This window comes from Rutilus rutilus, assembly GCF_951802725.1.
Source record: "Rutilus rutilus genome assembly, chromosome: 20".
Classification (NCBI taxonomy): Eukaryota; Metazoa; Chordata; class Actinopteri; order Cypriniformes; family Leuciscidae; genus Rutilus; species Rutilus rutilus.
This window is the reverse complement of record NC_140225.1, coordinates 2,996,413-3,006,298: the sequence shown is the minus strand read 5'-3', so window position 1 is coordinate 3,006,298 and position 9,886 is coordinate 2,996,413.

Genomic DNA, 9,886 nt, shown 5'->3' with positions numbered 1-9,886 from the left:
CCTTTAGGTGAGTGTATTTATATATTGTATATGTGTATGTATATATGAAGAGTTCAGATGCAAAAGCCTCTAAGTGCCAGAATGATCATTTTTATCAAGTTCAATAATTTCACTTAAATGGCAATGCAAATTACCTATTAATTGTAATTTAAGTGAAATAAATATACAAGCTTTATAAAAATGATCATTCTAGAAGAAATTTCAGATGGCACTTAGAGGCTTTTGCATCTGAACTCTTCATATGTACATATATTTATTTTTATATATATATTATGTGTGTGAGTGAGTGTGTGATTGAGTGTGTATATAAGCTACAAAATTTGACTATACTGTATGTGTGTATATATACATATACGTGTGTGTGTGTGTGTTATATCCAGAAAGTTTTTGTAGTTTTGTTTTACCTTTATTACATTGACAAATTAAAGACAGTAGGCTAATTTAATTTTATAAACATCATGTCTTCATAATATCACATTTATATTTATGAAAATGTATAGCAGCTTGAATATTTTGGGATGGAGGTTCTTGTCTGTCCAAATACTGGGAAGTTTCATATTAATATTCTGGACAAACGGCTCCACCTGCTGGTTATAAAGTGAACTGGTTATGTTTTCCCTGATAAACTCGTGTAAAGACAAGAGTGTCAATCTAATGAAGCTTGTGTTAATTACCGGCTCACACAAGGCTTATCTAACAGACACTCGTGAATCCGTGTGTTCTGGCACATCTTTATACTGTGAAGTCTCAGAATAGACTCCATTGATAATTACAGCGTCTCATTCACTTTAACTCGAGCAGAAATTACAGCTCATATCCATGGCAACCGCACCACGCCAACCGTCGCCTAGCAACCAGAGCGAGTTTGAGATGATGATGATGATGATGATGTGGGATGAAGTCAGTGCTGGAGCTGGTTTAGTTCAACACATTTATGTGTTATCATCATCTTTAAAATGGGAAATATTTTTGTAACCTTCAAGTCAAATTAAAAATAAAAACAAACATATGATTAACTTGCGCAGCCCAAACCATAAACTGATTCTGAATTTAAATTATTTGAATTTAATTGTTAATCCAAATAATGTATTTCTTTGTTCAATGGAAATCCTTGAAAAAAAAAGTGAAGGGAAGAATATTACAAAAAAGAAAATATAATTATATATTTCTATCAATATATAATGGATTATACTATTTTTCTTATATCCATATGCTTGCTTTCACCATTTTTCAGAAATATATTGACTAGTGAAAAGAACAAAATAGCCGATTAGCATTTTGTTACATTTCTATAGTGAAATTTGTTTGATGTTCATTTGTTTTTGAACATAAAAAAGAAATTAGCTGATTATTGGTTCGTTTCTACAGTGAAATTTATTGAAAAATTACTAGTGAAAGAAAAAGTCAAACAATATTAATTAAATATAGCAAAACATTACACCGTACGTTTTTTTTATGTAAGCTATAATATTCTATTTTTATTTGGATTTCTATTCTTTTCTCTTGTTTTGTATCACTGAGAATGTTTGATTTCTATGGTGAACAAACTTTCAGAGAGAAAAACTTTAGGAGGAACCAAGAAAAAAAAAACAGAGGAGAACAGATATTAATTCTCATAAGCGTTTCATAATATTCTCAATAACCCGTCTATCATTTATGGATCTTGGCTGCTTCAAACTGACATCAATCATCTTTACATCATAACCGGCTCAATCATCATCACTCTGTTCTTCTCTGTCTTTTTTTTTTTTTTTTCTCCATGAATTCCAGCATCAGTTTCTTCTCGCTCGTGTCACGTGACATGCTCCTCATTCTCCTGTTCCTCAACACAGCCACTAGATGGAGTTGTTCACTCGATTCTTCAAGGATCGTTTCCATGATTTTCAAGTCTTTCTGTTTGAAATTAAAGTCCTCCTGTAGTCAATCATTGTATCCCTTAAAACTCATCTTTGATCACCAAAATGACATATTTAAAAAAATTGTCCTTGAAAAAAAATTATTCATGCCTTAAAATAGTTTGAATGTAACTCGACACCCTTGCCTCATTTAGTATACGCGGTTCTATGAATATGCAAATGAGCCCCGCCTCCACTCACTCGCTCAGCTCAGAGATCCACTGGTTGACGATCACACGTTGATCTGATTGGTTACAAGGTAGTTTGTGACGTCAGAAACACCAGCGATTTCAAAGCGTGTTTTTGAGACTGTCTTTGGTTCACTGCAGTTTTAAGGAGGAAATACTCAGCAATGGTGTCGACTTATGAACTTACACATGCTTTGTCTTAAAGCATATTAAAAACACCACATAGACACATAAACAACATTAAAAGCTTGATTTTCACCACAGGGGGACTTTAAACGTAAAGGGTTAGTTCACCCAAAAACCATCCTAGCCATCCTAGGTGTAAATGACTTTCTTCTCTCAGCCGAACACAATTAAGAGTAATATTCAAAAATGTCCTGGCTATTCCCAACTTTATAATGGCAGTGAATGGCACTTTAGATTTTGAAGCCCATAAAAGTGCATCTATCCATCATAAAAGTAATTCATACGACTCCAGGGGGTTAATAAAGGCTAAGTGTTTTATAAGAAAATGATCTTAATAGATTTAATATTATATGAGGTTTTATTTAACAAAGTTCGGGAGGAGCAGGTTCAGATAATTAACCAAATTATGCACAGCTGGAGATTAATCAGTAATCAACTCAATGACAGAGTATAAATTCACAGCAGACCTATCTCTGTTCATTGAAAGTTTGTCAGCATCCCTCCTCCACCCCATCTCCTCACTTCCAGTTCCATCTACACTTCCAGTTCCATCTACACTTACCAACTGGGGGGAGTACTTTGGGTTCGGGCCTAACTCCGAGCTTGGAGCCCTCCCCCCGGACAGCACGCCAAATACGCATAAACTTATTGTATTAATTATATGTAGATGTGAACTCGTGAACCACATATTCATGCAGTGGTATTACATCTGATACCATCATTGTGTGTTTTTAAAGGGGCAACAGCCTGATTAATGTCAGACGTTCAGTTGGATAAGCGTCTCTCTCTCCTCTTCCTGTTTGTGTTCGGGAGTCAGTGGGATTGAGTTTGATTGACAGCAGTACAGCAGATCGATGAATGACTTCGACAGCAGATCGAAGTGAGGCTTCGAGTTCAGCTGTCCAATAAGCTTCAGCGTCAGGTCTGAGCAGGGCTGTGATTGGCTCAGGTTGATGATTGACAGCAGTAGCAGGTGAAGGTCTGAGCTGTGATAGGTTCAGATTGATGATTGACAGCAGTAGCAGGTGAAGGTCTGAGCTGGACTGTGATTGGTTCAGATTGATGATTGACAGCAGTAGCAGGTGAAGGTCTGAGCTGTGATAGGTTCAGATTGATGATTGACAGCAGTAGCAGGTGAAGGTCTGAGCTGGACTGTGATTGGCTCAGATTGATGATTGACAACAGGAGCAGGTAAAGGTCTGGGCTGTGATTGGCTCAGATTGATGATTGACAGCTGTAGCAGGGCTGCGTTCAGCCCCGACAAAACGTTGCACAACGTTTTTTAAACAGAAACGGTGATGCGTTGAACACACTGTTCTGATGACGCAAGAGTTGCAACTATGGCAGCTGAGAAGGCTCATTCTTTGTGTTCTTTGTGAAGAATTTTCTGAGCCTGATGAAGTCGGTATAAATATGTGTTTAATACTACAAAATATGCGCGATGTCACAGTTACTGCACTTGCTGCCCAGAACAAAAGAGAACATCCCAATCGAGTGAAGGGATTTGTGGAAACAGAAATGGAAGCACACATCTTACCTAATTCAGACTAAAACACATCTATTTAGCCTCACATACTGACTTTATTTGTAGGTCATACTGTTTTAATACCCTGTATTTTCTTTCTCATTTCTAGGAAAAGCACTTAATTACCATTGTTTATTTCTATACCAAATGTCATACACTTGCAATGAAGCTAAAAATATAAACAATACATCATTATGTTGATATCCTATATTTTTACAATAAAACTTACGACAAACATGTCTTCTAATATCCTCAGTATACCGAGCTGCATCGAACACATTTGTAAATTACTTTCCTTGAACCCATTGTGCGAGTTCACTTTAATACGGCGTGCTTTATATACATGTTGCTGCTGATTGGACTGCAGTTCTGACACACCCACCAAACAAGAGAAAACGTATCTCAAACCCCGTTGCACACCGGTGCACGCCGTTTCCAGGAAACATGACGTTCAACCCGGAAACCGTAGCAAAACGTTGCGCACCGTTTTGAACTTGAACGTGCCCCAGGTGAAGGTCTGAGCTGGGCTGTGATTGGCTCAGGTTGATGATTGACAGCAGTAGCAGGTGAAGGTCTGGGCTGTGATTGGCTCAGATTGATGATTGACAGCAGTAGCAGGTGAAGGTCTGTGCTGTGATTGGCTCAGATTGATGATTGACAGCAGTAGCAGGTGAAGGTCTGAGCTGTGATTGGCTCAGATTGATGATTGACAGCTGTAGCAGGTGAAGGTCTGAGCTGGGCTGTGATTGGCTCAGATTGATGATTGACAGCAGTAGCAGGTGAAGGTCTGGGCTGTGATTGGCTCAGATTGAACACAATGCGGGGATTGTGGAGCAGCTGCTTCTTCAGACCTGAACATCACGATCATCACGAACATCACGATCATGATTCATGAAGCTGCTGAAGCTCCTCTGATTACAGACACGATCCTCACAGTCTTTCATTCAGATCATCGTCACTTCACATAATTACACACGTCTGGCCTTCTCCAAATATGGAGATCAAGAGCATGTGTCCATAACTGTGAAGTTATAATTATATACAATACTGTTCAAAAGTTTGAGGTCAGGTTAGTAGGATTCTTACATTCCTCAAGGAGCGTTACACTGATCAACAGTGACAGTAAACAAAACGTTACAAAAGATTTATATTTCTGATAAATGCTGTTCTTTTGAACTTTCTATTAATCAAATAATCCTGAAAAAAATGATCAGTTTCACAAAAATCAGAAGCAGCACTACTGTTTTCATCATTGATAATAATCAAGCATCAAATCATCATATTAGAATGATTTCTGAAGGATCATGTGACACTGAAGACTGGAGTAATGATGCTGAAAATTCAGCTTTGATCACAGGAATAAATTACACGAACATATATAGGTCAATTAAATGGAGCCTTAATGAACATAAAAAATATTGAGAACATGTTGAGCTGTTAAACAAGAGAAATCTGCCAGTATTTAACCACAAATAACTCCACATGTGATCTGACATCTGAGTGTGTCATGATAATGCCCATCCCACACACACACACTCTCTCTCTCTCTCTCTCTCTCTCTCTCTCTCTCTCTCACACACACACACACACACACACACACACACACACACACACACACACTCTCTCTCTCTCTCTCTCTCTCTCTCACACACACACACACACACACACACACTCACTCTCTCTCTCTCTCATACACACACACACACACACACACACACACACTCTCTCTCTCTCACACACACACACACACACTCTTTCTCTCTCTCTCTCTCTCTCTCTCTCTCTCTCTCTCTCACACACACACACACACACACACACACACATCAACTGTCTGCTGCAAGAATGCAAGTAAATAACAACTGCAGAAGCAACAGATGCAGTGAAGGTTTAAAACTCACTGAATGACGGACAGCTGTGAAACGCCCTGTGTGTGTGTGTGTGTGTGTGTGTGTCCTGTGGGAGAGAAAAGAACAGGCTTTAACATGGTAAGACACGCCCAATCATCAGTGCCATCATTTACTGTTATATAAATCAATCAAACTTTCTGAATGTGAAAGATAAAGCGGTAGAACGGGATAAATGGTTGCTGAAAAGTTTCTAGGGCGTCCTGAACACATGATTCTGAAGAACCGAATCTTTTTAATGAATCAACACATGTAACACAACCATAGTCCGATTCCCACAAAGCATGAACTTTATGAGTCGATTATTTTTAGCCATGTCACTACTGATTAGTTGTTCATATGACAACGTGTAGTTAAAAATGCATTTCATGAGTTTTGTCTAGTATTCCCAAATAAATAAATAAATAAAAGAAATAGCCTATGTTAACTTATTTATTATAAAAATTGTTTATTTGAGTTAACTTATTATGATTGCAAAGTTAGTGACAATTGTATTGACAATTGAAAACTGTGAAAAGTCAATAAAGAGTCTAAAAATTTTGAATATTTATTTTGGCAATCACGTAGCATTGCATTTATTTCCAAATATGTAGGATTCCTTACACGTTACTACAAGAATTGGTACTTGAACTGTTAATAGAACCGAACCAGTCTGAATTTTTAATATTAGGCCTATTAATGATTCATTTCAATTATTTTTAATTAGGCCTAGTTATAGTTAAGAAGCACAATTTATGATAGCGCTATCTTTGTCAGATTTTATTCCTGATTTGAAATGCACAATTTTAACTTTAGTAATTTAGTAACATAAGCACTTGCACACAGGGAACTATAACCAAGATGGCCGCCGACTGAACGTACTTGGATAGCAGAGGCAAGTTTACCCAAGGTAAGATCTTTATCAATGTGTTTATTGGCATGTCTACAGACACACCTGTCAACACTCCCGTTTTCCCCGGGAGTCTCTCGTATTTCACACCCATCTCCCGCCCCCCTCCCGTTTTATTATTTCTCCCGTGAAACTCCCGTTATTTTGTATGGCCCAAACGTCGTTATATGAATAATCACATCAATATATTATTCCAAGGTTGTCCAGTTGCCAGATCTTGTATGAAACCCATCCTACTCGCGCAATACAAATTTCAACCCATTTGTGAGCTCAACCTGGCAACCTACAACCCAGTTGTGCCGTCGATATCTGCGCAGGTATTAGACGCGGGAAGTTGAATAAGCGTTACTGGTAGAAATGGGAAAAGACTCCGTGGTAAGTAAATATTTAACGTTGTTTTTTTCTGTCATCCTTTGGCTGCATGGCGTTACATTAGCCTATATGATGCGCTTTTATTCTTGCTAATGATTTTAAACCATTCAAGCCATATAGGCTACTTATTTTATAAAACTTTAAAAGCGGAAAGCGCATCAAAATTGTGAAATACTGTTCCAATAGGTGAAGTTACACAACAATATGCTGATTGATTACATAACAATATTTGGATGTAATATTCAGTTCCAGTGAAAATCTGTTCCAGTTAATGGAGTAGGCTATAGGTGATGTGTAATATTCAGTACCAGTAAACTCCACCCGCTGGAACAGTTTCTTACAGTAACTGAATATTACACAACATCACATGTTCAGTTTTGAAAACTGTACTCACAGATTTGTGGCCTATACCTTATTTTAGAAATCTGTTTTTCTGTATATTGATTTGCTGTGTGTTGTTAAGATGAATACAATACAATGTTAAGATTGTTAAGCATATCAATTTGGTGTCATCTCGGGTTTAAACCAGGCTTAAAGGGATACTCCACTTTTTTCGGAAATATGCTCATTTTACATCTCCCCCAGAGTTAAACAGATGAGTTTTACCGTTTTAGAATCCATTCAGCCGAACTCCGGGTCTGACGGTACCACTTTTAGCATAGCTTAGCACAGATCATTGATTCTGATGAGTCCAGTAGCATTTCTTTCAAAATGACCAAAGAGTTTCAATATTTTTCCTATTTAAACCTTGACTCTTCTGTAGTTAAACCGTGTACTAAGATCGACGGAAAATGAAAAGTTGCGATTTTCTAAGCCTATATGACTAGGAACTACTCTCATTCCGGCGTAATAATCAAGGAACTGTGCGGCCGTACCATGAGTGCAGCAGGCGTAATGATATGACGCAGCGCCTGAAAATAGGTCTAATAGGTTAGACAAACTTAGTCCCGGTCACGTTGGAAGAAGTTACCGAGCTGGGGACTATTTTCAGGCGCTGCGTCATATCATTACGCCTGCTGCACTCATGGTACAGCCACACAGTTCCTTGATTATTACGCTGGAATGAGAGTAGTTCCTAGCCATATAGCCTAGGCTTAGAAAATCGCAACTTTTCATTTTCCGTCGATCTTAGTACACGGTTTAACTACAGAAGAGTCAAGTTTTAAATAGGAAAAATATTGAAACTCTTTGGTCATTTTGAAAGAAATGCTACTGGACTCATCAGAATCAATGATCTGTGCTAAGCTATGCTAAAAGTGGTACCGTCAGACCCGGAGTTCGGCTGAATGGATTCTAAAACGGTAAAACTCAACTGTTTAACTCTGGGGGAGATGTAAAATGAGCTTATTTCCGAAAAAAGTGGAGTATCCCTTTAAACAATAGTAGCCACGCCCCTTCTACTGTAGCCCCGCCCCTTTTCATCACCGCGCTCGTTGTGTTCTGACTTCCGGTTTGTTTTTCCTCATAAAGGTAAGATCTTATGGATTTATGAATGAAGCGCTCGGTTTAAAAATTTCCCAGTCTGCTGACATCTGATATGACATCCACTTCAAACATTACAGTGCTCATGATAACTCGACAATAAGTAAATCCAATTCACCAGCTAAATACTCTTCAACAGAAGAAATATAGAAATATAGAAATATTGGGTGGTGGTGGCGCAATGGATAAGACACATGCCTTTGGTGTGAGAGACCCGGGTTCGAATCCACTGTGAGACACCAATGTGTCCCTGAGCAAGACACTTAACCCCTAGTTGCTCCAGAGGCGTGCGACCTCTGACATATATAGCAATTGTAAGTCGCTTTGGATAAAAGCGTCAGCTAAATGAATAAATGTAAATGTAAATGTAAATATCAGAGAATGTCTAATAAGGGGAGAACTTCCACTCTCAGTAAACTTCGGGCTTCTGAACTGGTTGCAGTTCCACTCTGGCTCCACATGAGGGCGCTCACAGGACGAGTGCAGAATGAATGGAGGTCTATGGCGCTATACCCCTCAAAATCCACTTTTCTCAGGATATAATTTTTTGTCTAGTAATTTGAATGTTGTATTCGAACGGAGATGCAAAGAAATTACACATTGCTGGGTGTTCGATTTTTTAGAGTCACTTATTTGCTTTAAAAAGTCTTTTAAAATGTCTATGACGTCATACACATCGATTACGACAATCCTTCAGTCACTTTGGTGCTTTCGCGCTCTGCACTTTCTTTTCTCTCGAGGCATCGACAACACAGCTGACACAGGTAAATGCACGTGCTAGAAGAGTTTTTGTTTTGTTGTTTTAAAAGACCACGCCGGAAATACACACACACACACATATATATAGATGCCATCAAGCGGTATCTCTGGTCATAATCAGTCCTTCACTGACCAATCAGCGTTCATTAGCAGAATGCTAGCGTGTTATGGGCAACAACAACTCAACCTGTAAGAAATCGAAAGGACATAAGTACTCGTTCATTCAACTTTCGACCTATCACCCATGTTGAACTTGCAAAACCTACAATCAAATCTGAGATTTCTCAACGGCAATCGGGTGAGAGAGACTAATTTAGCCGTCTAGCCTCATAGACTCGCATTCATTTTGCACTCATGGGCGATCGCCCCCAGTGGAACTCTGGTGGAACTACAACCAAAATTCGGTACAATAGGACTTAACAGGGAGTGGCCAGGCTCTCGTAGACGGGCTCTGGAAATATACAGAGCGACGGAAGTTCAAAACTGTAAGTTCAAACCAGAGGTGTCAAGTAACGAAGTACAAATACTTCGTTACCTTACTTAAGTAGAAATTTGAGGTATCTATACTTTACTGGAGAAATGTCTTTTTCAGACGACTTTTTACTTCTACTCCTTACATTTTCACGCAATTATCTGTACTTTCTACTCCTTATATTTTAAAAATAGCCTAGTTACTCCTATTTAAT